Source organism: Amblyomma maculatum, chromosome 6, assembly GCF_055883805.1.
Source record: "Amblyomma maculatum isolate TAMU_Amacu chromosome 6, ASM5588380v1, whole genome shotgun sequence".
Classification (NCBI taxonomy): domain Eukaryota; kingdom Metazoa; phylum Arthropoda; class Arachnida; order Ixodida; family Ixodidae; genus Amblyomma; species Amblyomma maculatum.
In genome coordinates, this window is record NC_139349.1 from 158225704 (window position 1) to 158242498 (window position 16795).

Genomic DNA, 16795 nt, shown 5'->3' on the forward strand with positions numbered 1-16795 from the left:
GGGCGAGTATATCTGAAGGAGCATAGGATGTTTGAATGAACTGCTGGAGATTCCCCCGTTTCCAGCGGTATCCCCTGTAGTTTTATTGCCAGATCTTACACGTTTTGCGGGAGCTATAGTGTAATTTAGCGGGGTTGAGGAGAGGTTTCGCTGAGCTGAGGGCGACGGGCGGTCATATGGCTTCGTTCTAGTCTCCATTATAGGAGCGTGAGCTGAACCTCGCTCAAGGACATGACCTTGTTTTTGAGGCCATCTAGCCACGAGCATAGCTGCTGGATTTACTGCGAAATTGGCTGTACAAGTTCTTGCAAGTACTGTACGAGTTGTTGGATTTGTTGTTGCGTTTCCTGGTGTACTTGTATCTGAAGTTGCGTTTGTTGCCCGTTTCGCGAACGCGGGTTTTAGCGTTGCTATTTCCGAGACTGAAGGCGTCGTACAAAGGGTCATCCTTGCTTTACGTTTCGGTGGTGGAGAGTCATTCTGATTGATCCTTTGGGGAGGAGGTGGAGGGTGTATTGGGGGTCACTGTCGAGGAAGTTTTGTTTTGTGACTTTAAGGCAGAAATTTCCTATTGTTGCTGTGTCAGTTGTTTAAGGCGGTTTATTTCTGACGGTAGGGCATGCAGCTCTGCGTTGTGTGTGCTGATAGTCAATCTGCGTGTTGCGGGAGGCTGCGTATGCCCAGCTCACCTGTTTTTCGCCCGGTGGAAGGCTGCTTCTTGAGTCTTGTCGGCTCTCAAGGGGCGGAAAGGACTGGAACAGGGAAGGTTGCGCTCCCTGTCATCTGGCGCCCTCGGGAGCCCGAGCGGCTTCCAGATCTTCTGGGAGAAGCGAGTCGCGCCTGGGGGCGGCTCATGTGGCCGCCGGCATTGGCGTCTTGTGTAGCTTGTGCTTCCTGGCTTTGGCACTGTTGGTGGGACGCTGGAGTCTAGAATCGATGCTTACATTGAGCAGATGCCGTAATGTGCATTCCGGAGCATATGGCGCAGATGGGATCACATTTGTGTTCTTCAAGCGGGTTGTTAAGACCCCAACGAACATTTGAGAACTTTAGAGGTTGAGCAGATGTCAGCATGGTGGCTGCATTTACAGCAAATAGTGCATGCTCCTACCTTTCTCTTGAAAATCCGGTATCGGTACATAGTGCCTCTGTAGCTAATCCAGTATGGGACTTTGGTGCTGTCAAAGACAATAAGTGCCGAGTTGGTCTGACCCAGTCGGCGAGCTTGAAGAACATTTGAGGTGGTATTGTATTCCGTTAGGCTTCTGGAGATGTCTTCGGGGGAATTTTTATGTGGAATATTGTGGATTATCCCTATAGCAGAATGGTCTAGAGCCGTGAGGTAGGTATCAAATGAATGTTCGACGGCTCCAAATTTGAGGGCCTGGATTGCTTGGTACTGATCAGCATGCTGCCCAGAGGGAGTACTCACAATGATGGAGTTCTGGATGTATTTTAACTCTACCAGATCGGCCTATGCAGCAGCAGGTGAAAGTCCAGCTTTTTTTATTTAGTGCGTTTGTTATCTTTGCGGCATTCCAGGCGCGAAGGTTGTGTTCCCCATGAGGCCGGAAACAATTTTGTAGTCGTCGTCCAGAAGCGGTGCCTTTGGTGGCGTCTGCGAACGCGGGTTCGGGAGCGTGGTCGACTGCTTGCTTCCTCTAGTTGACGCAGCATTCGCCTCAGCCGCTTTTTGTTGAGCCGCTCGTAGTCGCTTGCGGGCATGATGAGCTGGTAGCCAGCCGCCTTTGGTGAGATCTTCCGGGGTGCACTCCTCCCCTTCGACGAGAACTTCCATAAAGTGGACGTGGCGCGCGGCGGATCGGTGGTTTGAGTGGAAAACGGCGTTTGCAGGCAAGGAGAGACGCTCACTTGCTTTGTGCATAGTTCCAGACGATGCCTGGCTCCTTTACGGGCGCGGGGTGACACAAATGTGGATGATGGGCTGTGACAAAAAGGTCACCACGAGAAAGCGATCGGAGCGCATAGGAATGTGCGCCCGCACTCGGCGGAGGCTAGAGGTGAATGCCCTTCTAGCCTAATGAAACGAAATTCCGTGCGTGAGAGCTGTGCGCAAGATCTTTCATATTCTGGAAGATTCTGCGGGAGGTGTTCTCTCCTAGCGTTCCTGTTATCTGCAAAATAATAATAACTGTATTGACAGCAATAGTAATAGTAATAATAATAAAACCATAATATTATAACTTGGTTGAGAGGAAGGGAAAGGCGCAGTATCTTTCACAGTTGTTTTGTTGACACCTGATCACGCTGTAAGGAAAGGGAGGAACGAGGGAGTGAGAGCAGAAAGAGCGTAAGGGGTGCCATAGTTCGTTGCGACTGAAGGAAGAAGGAAAAGAAAATGCTCGGGCCTGCTACTGGCTCTGTAGCTGAGGCACCGCCGCTGCCTCGTGCAGTGGTGAATAGTGGCAGTACGGTGTCTAGATGGGTAGGTGTGCCGACAGGCGGGGGTAACGTGTGCCTTTTCTTCATGACGCCGCAGTGGCGCCACCAGCGAAAGCCCGGTTCATGACCGTTTCCTCCGGCCGTCGCCACGCATGACAGAAAGCGACTCGCTTCCCTTTTTTCCAAGTGCAAATGAGTTTATTGCAAACAAGCTGTCTTACGGGAATAGGGAAGGGATGTAAACATATTACAAAGGCAGGGGAGCCGAGTTTAAGGCTGTTTTTTTACGTACAGCGTGTTTGCTGCGTTCCCAATTTTTCAGGCAAGCAACTCCAAACACTGTTATGTCACTTCCTCGTTCTTAATTTTTTTTTTCATTAAATGTTCGACGCCATCACAAGGCAACGCGAATATATATTAACGCAGTGCTCAGCTGTGATTTATGCGTGTGCATGGGCGTAAGCAGACCTTGCAAATATATAAAATAAAACGAGTGCATAAGCTTGTATTGCAAAACGGTATCTTCTAGCTGAACTTTTGAAAGTGCAACAAATGACATGCACACATTAGTGTTTTTGAGTCAGTTAAGTAACACGCCCCAAATTCATGCCTATGCGTTCAAAGCACGCGTCTCAATTTCAGGTGTTTTCTTTTTTTTCGCGCGTTTTCACGGGCCAGGTTCTTGCTCTTGACCAAGAAGTGGAGGCGCATGATAGAGTAAAACTTGACGACGCTGTTAGTGATCTCAATCTTATGCTCCCCACAACCGATCATAGGCGGAGGTTTGAGCTGCAGAAAAGAGGCGAAGTATGGGAGACTTTCTCGCCTCAGTTCAGTGACTGTGAAGCAGTGACTGAACCTCTCCTCGAGAGATGTCACGAGACTGTTCAAAGCATCAGATGGGAATATTAAGTTCCCCATGCTTACGTGGGCTGTGAGAGCGGCCACAGGCGGAAGGGGAGCTTCTGGCGATGCCAGCAAAACAGTGGCACAATCGGCACATTTAGTCTTTGAAAGAAACTTTCGCGCCACGTATCCTGCCAAATAGAAAATCAGCCGCGAATCACTTTTTCCTACCGCCAGGCACTTTTTCCTACCGTTACTTCCTGTCATTTGTCGCAAAACCCCAAACAGTTGCTCCGAGATGTCTTGGCTTAGTCTGGCGGTCATTGAACACCTGTAGCCAATTTTGGACGACAGATAATCCAAGAGGGAAAGAGTGCTCGACAGCGTGACTCGGAGGCCTTCTGCAGTGCTCCCTGATAAGAATCCCTCCTTCTGAGCACAGCGTTGCCACTCATCAAGACAGGTGAGGAAGTCACGAAGTCGCCGAGCTTTCGCAGAGTTCGGGCGGAGGGCGGCAGCTGGAAATCTTGAAGTCATGATGCTGATGATCTCCTGCATCAATTTGACAAGTTCATCGGTCGCGTGAACTGAACCGTGGTTGTGCTCAATCTGCTGTCTATACGTGAAAAGACCACGCCGGACACCATCAGAGAACAAGCGAAACGCATAATTTGCGCACATCTTCTCGAATGTGTCGGGCCTTACAACAGCTTTGTGCACCCTGGGCATTGCCTTCAAGACGACATGGCTACGTTGATCTAGCTGCCATGCGGCATCAACGTGACTGATGGATGCCACGCCCTGAGGAGTTGTTAAAGGGTGCTGGAGCAAGCTGTTTCTTACATTCTTCACCAAATGGGGAAAATCGGAGACGAAGTGCAAGGAGCGGTTCTTGTCCACAGGGTGCGGCGACTTGCAGACAACTTGTCCTGCTTTCCCAAAAATTCCAAAAATACGCCACATCGAACGATTCCAGCTAGCAGCGTCTGTTGTTATGAAATCCACAAAAAAATGTGAGGAGTTTTCTGCCATTATCACACCCTCCACAGTAATTTTTGCTAGCACATCAGCTTTCACGTTCCCCTTCGAGGCAAAAACGCCAAGCACCTGGTGCCACTTTCCCGTGAATGGTTGGAAGAGAACAACTAGGGCGTGATCCGCCAATTCTGAGCTGGAGCTAGATGAAAATTTTTCGAGGTCCACCAAACCGTTCACTTTCCCGTAGTGACTGACCGTCAGGTTCTCGGAAAGTTTAATTTCATCCATCATAATGCCGCCGTGACGTGGCTGCTCCGTCATGCATATGCATTTTTCCTTCAAGGCAGCAAACACCCGTTTGTTGAAGCCGAATCCGCTTCGAAATCCGCGCAGGTACCGTTGGAGACACGTTCTGCCGGGCAGCAGCATGATCTTCTCCTTGCGCAGGTGCTCATAAAGCCGTTTGCTCCTCATCCGCATTATCAAGCATTCGAGCAGCCACTCGCGCTGGTACTTAAAACCCTTCGTGCTTTTCCGCTTTGAAGCATTTAAACAGGCCATGACTTGTGACTGTTGTCTTACTGGCAAATTTTTTATTGTTGACATTATTTATTGTTGACCATTAAATCCACATTTCACTTGGTGGGGGTCAATCTGAGGTTTCCTGTACCCATCTCGCCCTGGAACTTCGCAGCAGAACATTGACTACCCCAATGACGGAGCCGACTTCATTGCACCTGCCTCCGCCCGTCACCTGCACAGGTGCGCTTCGTCAACGGGACCCGGCTACCTTCGGTGGAAGCAGGGATGACGACGTCGACGATTGGCTGACCACTTACGAATGGGTCAGCCGTCACAATAATTGGGACGACAATCGTAAGCTCAATAATGTCATCTTTTACTTGAGCGACGTCGCTAATCTGTGGTTTCAAAACCACGAGTCGGACGTTGCCACCTGGGCGAATTTCTAGACGAAATTTTCTGATGTCTTTGGCCGCCCCGCCGTCCGAAAACTCCGCGCGGAACAGCGTCTACGGTCGCGAGTGGAGCTGCCTGGTGAAACGTTCACCAGTTACATTGAGGACATTGTTGACATGTGTCGTCGCATTGACCCGACCATGACCGAGGCCGTTAAAATACGTCATGTCCTCACAGGAATTGATGACGGCGCTTTCCACATGCTCATCGCGAAAGGCCCCACTACGGTCAAGGAAATCTATGACCTCTGTCAAAGCTACGACGAGCTCCGGAAGGAGCGTGTTTTGATTCTCCATCCTCATACATCACTTGCTTGACTAGTTGCGGAGAGGGAGTCATCTAGCCTCTCTGAAGACATCAAGGCTTTTGTACGCCAGGAAGTCGCGCGACAACTGTCCCTGCAGCCATATGTTAAGGAGTCGCCAACAACTGGCCTTGTTCCGGAGCTTCGCCATGCAATCTAGCAGCATGTATCTTAAGTCCTCCCTAATCCTGTTCCTCAATCAGCTCCGGTCGCACCTTCAATGCCGTTCCCCACGCCCACAGTTTCATCTTCCGGCGTTGCGCCACTGAGCTACGCTCCAGCATTCGCGCCGGCTCCTCCTCAAGTATTGCGTCGCACGTATGCCGAAGTCACTTAAAGTCCACCGTCTGAGCCAGCATATGCCTATGCTTCGCCCCCCATGCTGTCCGCACCAACAGATTTTGCTCCCCCTTGCTTTCGGCACGATCTCCATGGCGCACTTCAGACAACAGGCCTATTTGCTACCACTGCGGCATCCCTGGGCACACTACACGCTACTGCAGGCGCCGAATAAATATGGCCTTTGCTGCACGGCCTGCGGCACCTTATTCGGCCCCCCAGTTCCCAGTCCCATCGGGTCCTCCAACAGCACCCCCTGATCCTCCGGACTTCCTCCCTCGTCGTTCGCCATCACCACGTCGCCGCTCCATTTCGCCAATGCGCCGACGACCCGCTACCCAGTCGGAAAACTAACCGCCGCAGTTCGCGAGGCACGAACTGCGTATTCGACAGAATTTCAAAGTCCCCGTCTTAATCCCGCGAATGTTATTCCTGTCATCGTTGAACGTGTTCATACTCTTGCGCTCGTCGACACCGGTGCCGCTGTATCAGTTATCAGCCAAAACTTCTGCCGCTCCATCCGAAAGGTGACTACGCCTCTCGAGGGACTATCGCTTCGTACCGCATTCGCTCACAGTATACAGCCGACAGCTATCTGCACTGCTCGCGTCGTCATTGCTGCAGCCTTGTACATCATCGAATTCGTTTGTTCTCCCCACATGTTCTCATGACGTCATTCTCGGCTGGAATTTCCTGTCCCAGCATCATGCTATCAATGACTGCGCCAGTCCTCAATGAGAGCTCATTGAATCGAGTGATGCACTGTCTGATGCCCTGCTCCACGAGCCGTGTCCTCATTTTGCGACCAAACTCCTCGTAGCACATGACACAACCATCCCACCCGTTAGCACTGTTCTGGTTCCCCTCATTGCCTCTTTTACCACCACCGCGACAGTCTTCTTTGTGCCCTCTAACGTTGTCTCCGTCGCCGCCACTTACCGCTGCCGTTTGCCGTCCTTGACATTAAAAACGGCGCTAGCACACTTCTGGTAGCCAATCCTCTTCCGTCTCCCGCTATGTTGATCGAAGGGGAGTGCCTCGGCTGCATCGAGCCCGTGTACCTTCTGTTCGCCTTTGATGATGTGTCATTCCCTGTTTGCCAAGTTGACGCCTTGACTCCAACTCGTGTGGCTTCAGATCCGCTACAGCTGGACGTTTTTGACCATTCTGCGGACAGCGCTCTAGAACCGCGCCACCGCGAGCAAGTTCTTGACCTTCTACACCAATTCCGTGCCTCTTTCGACATTCCGCAATCTTCCTTGCGCCGCATGATGACCGTTTCCCACCTCACCGACACAGGCGCTCACCCACCTCTCCATCAGCGGCCGTATCGGGTGTCCCCGACTGAGCGCCGTGTTGTTGCCCAACAAGTCGATGACATGCTGCAACGCGGAGTAATTAGAGAATCCTGTAGCCCATGGTCGTCTCCTGTGGTCCTAGTTAAAAAGAAGGATGGCTCCATACGATTTTGTGTTGATTATCGCCGCCTCAACAAAATCACTCGTCGTGATGTGTACCCCCTCCCACGAATCGACGATGCCCTAGACTGCTTGCAAGGCGCAGAATTCTTTTCCTCACTCGATTTACGCTCCGGGTATTGGCAGGTGCCAATGGCAGAGGCGGATCGTCCTAAGACCGCCTTTATTACTCCAGACGGACTATACGAATTTAATTTTATGCCATTCGGACTCTGTAACGCCCCAGCCACATTTGAAAGAATGATGGACACTGTACTGCGCGGCCTGAAATGGAACATCTGTTTATGCTACCTCGATGATATCGTCGTCTTTTCAACAGACTTCCCGACCCACCTGACTCGACTTCGCCAGGTCTTCACCTGCCTAACCCGCGCCGCTCTTCAACTGAACCTCAAAAAGTGCCGCTTCGGTGCCCGCCAGCTCACAATACTCGGACATGTTGTGTGCAAAGATGGAGTTCTGCCTGATCCTGAGAAGCTCCGCGCCATTGCTGACTTTCCGAAACCGACCACTTTGAAACAACTGCGAAGCTTCGTGGGCCTTTGCTCGTACTTTCGTCGTTTTGTTCGCAATTTCGCGACCATCATAGCCCCCCTTACACAGCTCTTGAAAGGCGCCCCTAACCTCCCCTCTTGGTCGCCAGCCTGCGATGATGCATTCGCGACGCTGCGCAATGTTCTGACGTCACCGCCAATCCTTCGCCGTTACGACCCTACTGCACCTACAGAACTTCACACCGATGCCAGTGGTGTCGGCCTCGGCGCCGTCCTCGCCCAGCGCAAGCCTGGCTTCTCCGAATAAGTTGTCGCCTACGCAAGCCGTGCTCTTACCAAAGCCGAGACCAACTACTCCGTTACCGAAAAGAAGTGCATAGCAATCGTGTGGGCTATAACGATGTTCCGCCCTTAGATATATGGCCACTCCTTCGAGGTAGTTACAGATCATCACGCTCTCTGCTGGCTCGCGTCTCTCAAGGATCCGTTTGGCCGTCTCGGGCGCTGGGCTCTCAGGCTTCAGGAATACGACATCCGTGTAGTGTACCGCTCTGGCCGCAAGCACTCTGACGCCGACGCTCTTTCTCGGTCACCGGTGCGCTCGCCTAACTCATCATCCCCTCCTCAAGCCTCTTTGTCAGCACTCACCATTGAGGATATGCCTTTCTAGCAACGACAAGATCCTTGGGTTTCTAACCTGCTAGATGTCCTTGGAACTACTTCCGCGGCTTTGCAACCTCGGGCACTCCGCCGACAGACATCCCATTTTACCATTCGGGACGGCCTGCTCTACCGAAAGAACTACAATTCAGATGGCAGAAAATGGCTTCTTTTCATTCCGCGCCACCTCCGCTCCGAAGTTTGTGCCCACCATCACACCGACCCGCAAAGCGCTCATGCCGGCGTCCTGAAAACCTATGATCGAATTCGTCAGAGGTATTACTGGCGCGGAATGTACAATTTCTTACGTCGTTACATTCGCTCTTGTACCGCCTGTCAACAACGCAAGATTTCTCGCCACACCGCTGGCCCTCTCTAGCCTTTACCGTGTCCAGCTCGCCCGTTTGATCGCGTGGGAATCGACCTCTATGGTCCGCTACCATGCAGTGCCGCCGGTAATCGATGGGTCATCGCCGCCGTCGACCACCTGACCCGTTATGCGGAGACTGCTGCACTTCCCGCGGCGACAGCCCGAGAGGTAGCCCATTTTCTCCTGCATCACTTCATTCTTCAACACGGCGCCCCTCGCGAACTACTGAGCGATAGAGGTCGTGTCTTGCTTTCCGAAGTAGTCCAAGAGCTCCTGTTGTCTTGCAAATCGATACATCGGGCTACAACCGCGTACCACCAGCAAACCAACGGCCTCACGGAGCGTTTCAACCGTACGCTTGGGGACATGCTCGCAATGTATGTTACATCTGAATCTGGGAGCTCCAACTGGGACCAGGTACTGCCATTCGTAACATTCGCGTACAACACTGCCACCCAAGCAACAACTGGTTTTTCGCCCTTCTTTCTCTTATACGGCCATGAACAATCTTGTACTCTGGACGCAATTTTGCCATACCATCCAGATGCCTCTGAGTACAGTGCTTTATTCGATATTGTACAGAAGGCTGAGGAATGCCGTCAGCTAGCTCGCACGTTTACCTCCAACACTCAAGGCTATCGCAAAGATCAGCATGATAGCGATACCCCTGCTCCGACGTTCCTGGCCGACAGCTTCGTTTGGCTATGCGTTCGTGCCACCAGCAAACTATAAACCAAATACCACGGACCTTATCGCGTCTTGGAACGCACATCCCCTGTAAACTACATCATCGAGCCAGTCACCCCTTCTTCCGACCACCACCGCCACGGCCGTGAGGATGTCCATGTTAGCCGCCTCAAGCCGTATTACAACCCTCTGGTTGTCTCTTCTCCGTGAGTCGCCAGGATGGCGACTTCTTCACGCGGGGGAAATGTAAAGAAGATGAAGAAGAAACAACGCTGCGGCATCGCCATCACCAGCGCTGGTCTCCGGCGCCCATCTCTCTCGTGCTGAAGCTGTGCCCTGCGGCTGGTATTCCGATCCTGCTGTGCCCGAATTACTGCCAGCGCTAGACGTTCCAACCAACAATTAAATCCACATTTCACTATCACTAATTTTTGCAAAATAGCTCATTTTTCTTGCATTCATTTATGGCTTGTGCTGTTTTAAAGGTGGCTCAGCCGAGCAGGAGGAGGAAGAAACTTCAGTTTTCTCTGTCTTATTTTTCGCGGTTGTGGAGTGTCTTCAGAGGTATCCTCGTCGCATCCCCAGGAGTCTCCTCCGTCGACCTGGCCCACATGTAACGAATTGCCGGTCGCTGTCAGTCCAGGCCTCCGATGGCCACTGCCGCCCGTTCAGTTTGTTGTACCAGACCTTGTTGGCCCTCGGATCGGTCCCTGAGAGCAGTCTCCCATTGCTCTGAGCTCAAGTGTTTTATTTGGGGTCCAAATCTATGTTTTGCTAAGCCCTCGTGATGTAATATATAGTTTTTTATTTTCGTCCCACCAGGAAGATATGTCCGAGTACATAATGTGCTTTTTTGGTTAGTTTATGTAGGTTTGAGTATGAATTTTTCTCTCTGTTGAGAGATCTGTCCGGCCGGGGATATGCAATTTTCAAGTAAAGCCGAGTATTATTTCGGTGCTGCCGCAAGTTCCATGGTCTCATCGGATGCTTGAAAAGTTGTATAACCTCGAGCTATCCTGTCGGCCTCTTGGTTCCCTGTCACGCCAACCGTGTGCCCTGGTGGCCACATATTTGTGTCCTTTTTGATTTTTATTTTGTCGCCCGCTTCGAGGAATGTACGTAACGCGTGACAGTCTATCCTTTTATTTATGTAATTTCGGCAGGCTTCTTGAATCTGCGAGTATTGTTAGACACCTATCGGTTCTATAGACCTCCCACACCACTAGAGCAACAGCTACTTCTTTCGCCTTGCTGCCATAGAGTCTCGCATAGACGCGCTGGTTACATCGCGTGGAGATGAATTGACCAGCATGGCCGCTCCAAATATGTTGTTTCCTCCTATCCAGGACGTAGTCTGCATACTCGATCAAGTCTAGGTGAGCGTATAATTTCTCAATAAATTCGGCCCTCGCTTCTTTGCTTCCTCTGTGGAGGTTTGGGTCCATGTCTCTGCACATGCCCCGCTGTCTGAAGCATGTTGAATCACGTCCGTCTGTGAGGCTACCCTTCAGTGCGCTGAAGCAGTGCGGCACAGCACAACTTGCAAAGGGACATAAGGCGTTAGCCAGCACCCGCTCGGCTTCAGTTGGCGACCTCTGCAGGAGCCCCGAGGACCACGGCTAGAATTGCGATCGTAACAGCTCGTCCGCCACTCGAAGAGGTCTTGAAAGGAATAACTCATTGGTGTCCCTTAAAAGATGCCGTATGTCCGGACCTGTCCAGAAATTAGAAGTCTGCAGCATTAGTATCTCTGGTAGGGCATCAGTGAGGATGTCTGCACAATACCCCCACTCCAGCAAGGCAAGAAAACCACCACCTCCTCATCCATGCCAGGCAACAAGATAAGTTTTAAACTATGCGACAAGAATGGCAAAGTAACTTTCTCCTTCCCTTTTCCTCAACATAGCAAGTAGCAATAGATTACCCTGGATGGGGAAGCACAGGTGACATGCATTCCCGTATACCTATTTAAGCACTACTTTTAAGCGCCTCTTTCGGGTTCGAAGCCTGCCTCTTCGTAACTCCCTTCACAAAGACGCTCTGTGGTTCCGTCGTTCGCTGGCTACTTGTTCGCCCTCGCACGCTCATTTAGCACAGCGCTGTTTCTCGCCATTCCTTCACTCCTCGCTGCGGCAAATTGGAGCGACGCAAGCGTTTCGCTAAAGTGCATAACCGCAGGGTAGCGAATAAACCAAGGGCTACTACCACCATAATATAGAGTGATATGGTAGAGAAACTACTTCAAACAACAAAGGGGGAAACAGCACAAGCTAAACACGGACAAAAAGGGGAGGACGAGACACACACAGCGCTGACTTACAGCTGAAGGTTTATTTCAGACACGTCGGTAAATATACAGTAGCATCAAGGGATACAACAACAACTTGGTTGGGAACAGTCATCGCCATCAGAAAACATACAGGTAAACACAGATCATCCAGCTCTCAATAAGAACTGCAATTCTTTATCTATAAGGGCTATGGAGGGGCTGCTGACACAATGTTTTTTAAGATGCGCAATGTTTAAAGCTTCAATAATCTCTCGCGTGGTTTTGTCACCACACGTGCTTATCACGCTCGTGTTGCCCAACTCAGGGGTGCATTTGCAATCTCGGCAATGAATACCCAGATGGCCCGAGATTCCTTGCGTAACATTGTGATTGTGCTCAGACAATCTCTTGTTGAGGCATCTGCCTGCCGGTTTGGCCTACATACGCATGGCCGCAAGACAAGGGGATGGAATATACAACACCCTGAGCACAGGAAACGAACTGGTCGCGATGAATAACTGTGCATCCGGATTGCCTACGACCCATCTGATTAACGCGCTTGCAGAGGCTGGACAAGCGATGCTGGGCTGAAAATAAAACGTCTATTCCTACTCTTTTTCCTATTTTTCTTAAGTTGTGGGAAATCCCGTGTATGTAGGGGATGACCGCGATCTTGCCCTTATCTCTTATTCTTTTTTCTTTTGCTTTCAACAAGGCCTCAGCCACTGAGGTTATGAGGGTTAGCGGGTATCCAGCCTGTAGTGATCGGCTCGTCTGGGTTTAAAAGCTGTTTTCCAGTTTGTGGTTGCAGGATTTTTTGAATGAATTGTCAAAACATGAATTGTTGATACTGCGCTTAACTAACTTTGAGTGTGCTGAGTCAAAAGGAAGAAGTGATTTGTTGGTTCGAGGCTCAAAGGCCCAGCACACGTGACTGGGGTTAAAATAAATTCCCAATTCTAAAAACCGTATGAAGCCATTAGTAGGCAGTTCATGAGTGACAATCAATGGGCTCAGAGTGCTTGCAAAATTGCTAAGAACTTTGGAAGTTTCTGAAGAGAAGACGTCCTGCTCACACTGTAACAACACAAGATAATCATCCACAAATCTAAAGATTTGTTTCACATTGCTTCCCTGAATGAACCTGAGTAGCGCTCTATCTTTTATGGCCAAGTAAAGATCACTGAGGATGGGTGCAATGGATGAACCAATACAGATGCCATTCTTCTGAATGAAAAGTGAACCGTGCCATTCAGCGAAGGTGGATCTCAGGTATGTTGACAGTAGCTCAAGGAAGCCGGCAGTTGAGACACAACTAACATTCTGAAATTTTACAGCTCCATGCTGGTCGATACAATCCTTAATGCAATTAACTAAGTCGTCATGGGGGATGGATGATCTGTGTAAACACAGATCATCGAGAGCTGGATGATCTGTGTTTACCCGGCATGTTTTCTGATGGCGATGACTGTTCTTAACCAGGTTGTTGTTGTATCCCTTGATGCTACTGCATATTTATCGACGTGTCTGAAATAAACCTTCAGTTGTAAGTCAGCGCTGTGTGTGTCTCGTCCTCCCCTTTTTGTCCGTGTTTAGCTTGCGCTGTTTCCCCATTGCGATGAACCAACTAGCCCGCCACGTTTTGTTCCAACAACCAATGCCAATAACAGCGACACTGATCTTACCAACTATATCCGGACGGTGGCGTGGGTTGATGCCACTCATCTGTGGTGAATACATCCACATTGCTCATCGTCGATGACGTCGACACTGGGGAAGTAGAGCATGCAGCCCTTTTAAAATCAGCGCAGTGGATTCTACAAACCTTCCCAAAATATTAAAAGCACAGAGTTCATCTCTTCACTGACTCGTCTCGCGCGTATGAAGTGTGCAGGCAAATGACTTCGAGTCTGTCAACGTACCCAAAAATTTCCGGCCATCTATTAGAGATAATTTACGACCTCAACCTCAAGCTAAACATTAGAAGACGATTTCTTGGGTGCTTGCACACGCATGCATTGAAGGCAACAAGTGGGCCAACAGCGAGGAGCGAGCTGCAGCACGGAAAATATCAACCGCGCGGAACGCACTTTCTGCCATAGCGGGTACCGAATCCTGCCCGCTGGGACCCTCGACCTTCAAAGGAATTGCGAGGAAGCGACGGCGAAAGGCCCTTGAGCACCTCCGCAAAGGAAGAGAGGAACGCGCCGAGTAACAGGCGTGCCCCATTCCCCTAAGCCGGAGGATTTCTCGAGGGCCACGCAGGCATTAGAGCGCCTCCTCGCCACTGCCACTTCGTTAACCCCGTCATTGAGACAAATATTATTTCACAACGACGCCGACGAAGGGATGTGCCGTTACTGCCGAAGTCCATCAACCACTGCCCGTATAGTATGGGACCATCAAGAATATTCTGACGTTACAATCAGGGCTCTCACCGATGTTGCGACTGCCATCCGTCCGGCCAGCTACATCGACTGCGTCATTCCACTGGCTCTTGAAAAACGCCACCTTTGCTACGCTCTGGTAAAAGCTTGGAGAGTTTGTTGGCTTAGGCCCTAGAGCCAATCTTTACGGCAAATGTCACAGACAGTCCAACCAGCACCCTCCTCGGACTCCGTGATTGTGGTGTGGCCAGAAGCCTGCACAGATGCCATCAGCAAAAGTGCATGACAGGGCGGTCATTGAACGTGTTTTAATCAATCCCTCACAGGAAACCTTAGAGCGAGGAGAATGTCATAGCTGGCCTACTAAGACACTATCGCACCCCCATCTGTCGTTGTCAGCTCTGGAGGCGCTGGAGGCGCTGGCTCGGGTAAGCTTTCCGATCGGGAAGGCGAAAAAGAGGTTTTTTGGTTCTCCCTCGATTCACTCCGCAGGGCAGAAGGCGCCTTATTCTTGAATGCAGCTGCCGCAGCGTGTACAGGATAATTTCATTCCAAGGGAGCCTCCTCTTCCGCTTCAAACGAACTTTCCGATTATTCCGTGATTTCTTCACTCGACCCGGCAGAGGGCGTTTCGTTCTCGAACGCCGCTGTCGCTGTATGCACGCGAGCATTTATTTAGCAGGGAGCATGGTTTCAAGCTTCAATGCAATGTTCCGTTAGTTTCGCGTTTTCATCACTCAGCGGGGAAGGTGTTTCAATCCCGAAAAAAGCTGTCACAGCATCTACGTAAGTACTTCTTTTGCAGGGAGCATGCTACTCAGATTGAAATGCATGTTTCAACTAGTCTTCTATTTCCAGGGCTTGCGAACGCGTAAGTGCGTGTAGAAAGCGGACCCCGTAGCTCAGTCCCCGTTTTCCATTCGAGGTTCTGAACGATTAGAAAAGAGGTAGGCAACTGCTCTGAGAAGCGGACTGACACAGCCGCCTCTGTCTGCAATACAGGCCCCGTTTGCGTTCGCCAATTTTTCCTGCGCTTCCGCCAGCCAGACTTCTATTCGCTAGTCTTTCTAATCTTTCCTTTATTTCATCTTTTCTTCTTGTTTACTCTATTTCTCTTTTTTCTTTTTCGTTCCTTCTATTTCTTCTTTTTCGCCCCACTTCTGCTTTCCGCTTTATCTCTAACCAACATTTCACAAAATCCTCATCTTCAAAGCTGTCGCTTTCGATAGCGTTGACAATTTGCCGCTTTTTCCTCACCTTCCAGTAATGAATCTCTAATTCTTCACATATCCAGAGTATTTTAGTGATTCGAAGCTTTCGACAATCGATGACTGCCATATTTGTGTCCGCAGGTCTCTGCAGAGACCTGCGGACACAAATAGGGCAGGAATATGTTGGTGCGAAACAAGGTTCAAACGCGAACAGGCTTCTGCAACCAACACTGCCAACCAGGACGAACAGTTTACGTTAAGCCTGGCAAAACCCAAGGAGAGAAAGCGATACACTGTCCAAACCGGAGCAATAAAATCGCGCGGGCCATCTAAGTGCTGCCAACTGGCTGTTACGGCTCTGCTCATCATCAGGGTGCTAAGGCTCCGAATCCATAAGATGAGGCTAACGAAGCCTGAATTTATACAATACTGGCTGTCATGGCAGTCATGGCACAAGATACAAAACTATCGGCATGAGTGCCGAACGTTACTGGCTTCCACTGCCACAGATATTATGCCATGTCCACTCCAGGCGAGCACCACTGCAGGCAGCGATGCTAACGATGGTCTTCCTTTTCAAGCGACGGAGCGGTTTTTTAAAGGCTGAAAGCCGCTATCGTGTGTACGATCGACTTCAGAGGCCGGAATTGGCGGCGGTCGAAGTTGCCTCCCACCGCGTATCTGTTGCGGCGTGGGGGTAGGAGGGCCCGGCCTAAGGGCCGTTTTGTCTGGAGCATATTGAATCACGCCCGCCGGTAGGCTTCTTATTTCCTGTGACTGTGTCTGGCTTATTTCCGCCATTATGTCCTGTCACTGTGTCTGAGTCGCACAAGGTGCCCAACTACCTGGGCGTTGTTGTTCACCTTACGCTTTTTTTTTGCATTTTTCTCGCGTTTTTCTCAGCATGTCGCTCCCTTCTCCCAGTGATTGAATGCCGCCTTCAAGCTTTTTTGAGCATCCATAAACCCGGCCCAAATCAAATGTTGGCTTGGTTTCAATCTCTTCTAGCGCAATTGCAAGGGGGGGGGGGGGGGGGGGGGCGTGAAGCGTGCGTTTATTCTTTATGAGGCTTTTACTTTTTGCGGCAACCTCTGCAGTTTCACAGCCAAATTTATAAGTATTCTTGTGCTTGCCGACTCGAGTTGATCATGTTTACACGTTACCGCTGTTGCTTTCTTATACAGCCTAAGCAGTTAGCGCTGGATGGTTGTACTCGTATTGTATCTGACTGAGGTTTTCGCTTTGTCTTTTTTCGAAAAGCACTTTTATCCTCGAGATCTGCCCTTGGAACTGTACTTGTTTCTGTTGCATTTGCGATTGGATTTGCAGCATCGTATCTTGCATCATCTGCTCCATCATGTGTTGCTCACGTGTTTCATGGTTTCCCTCGC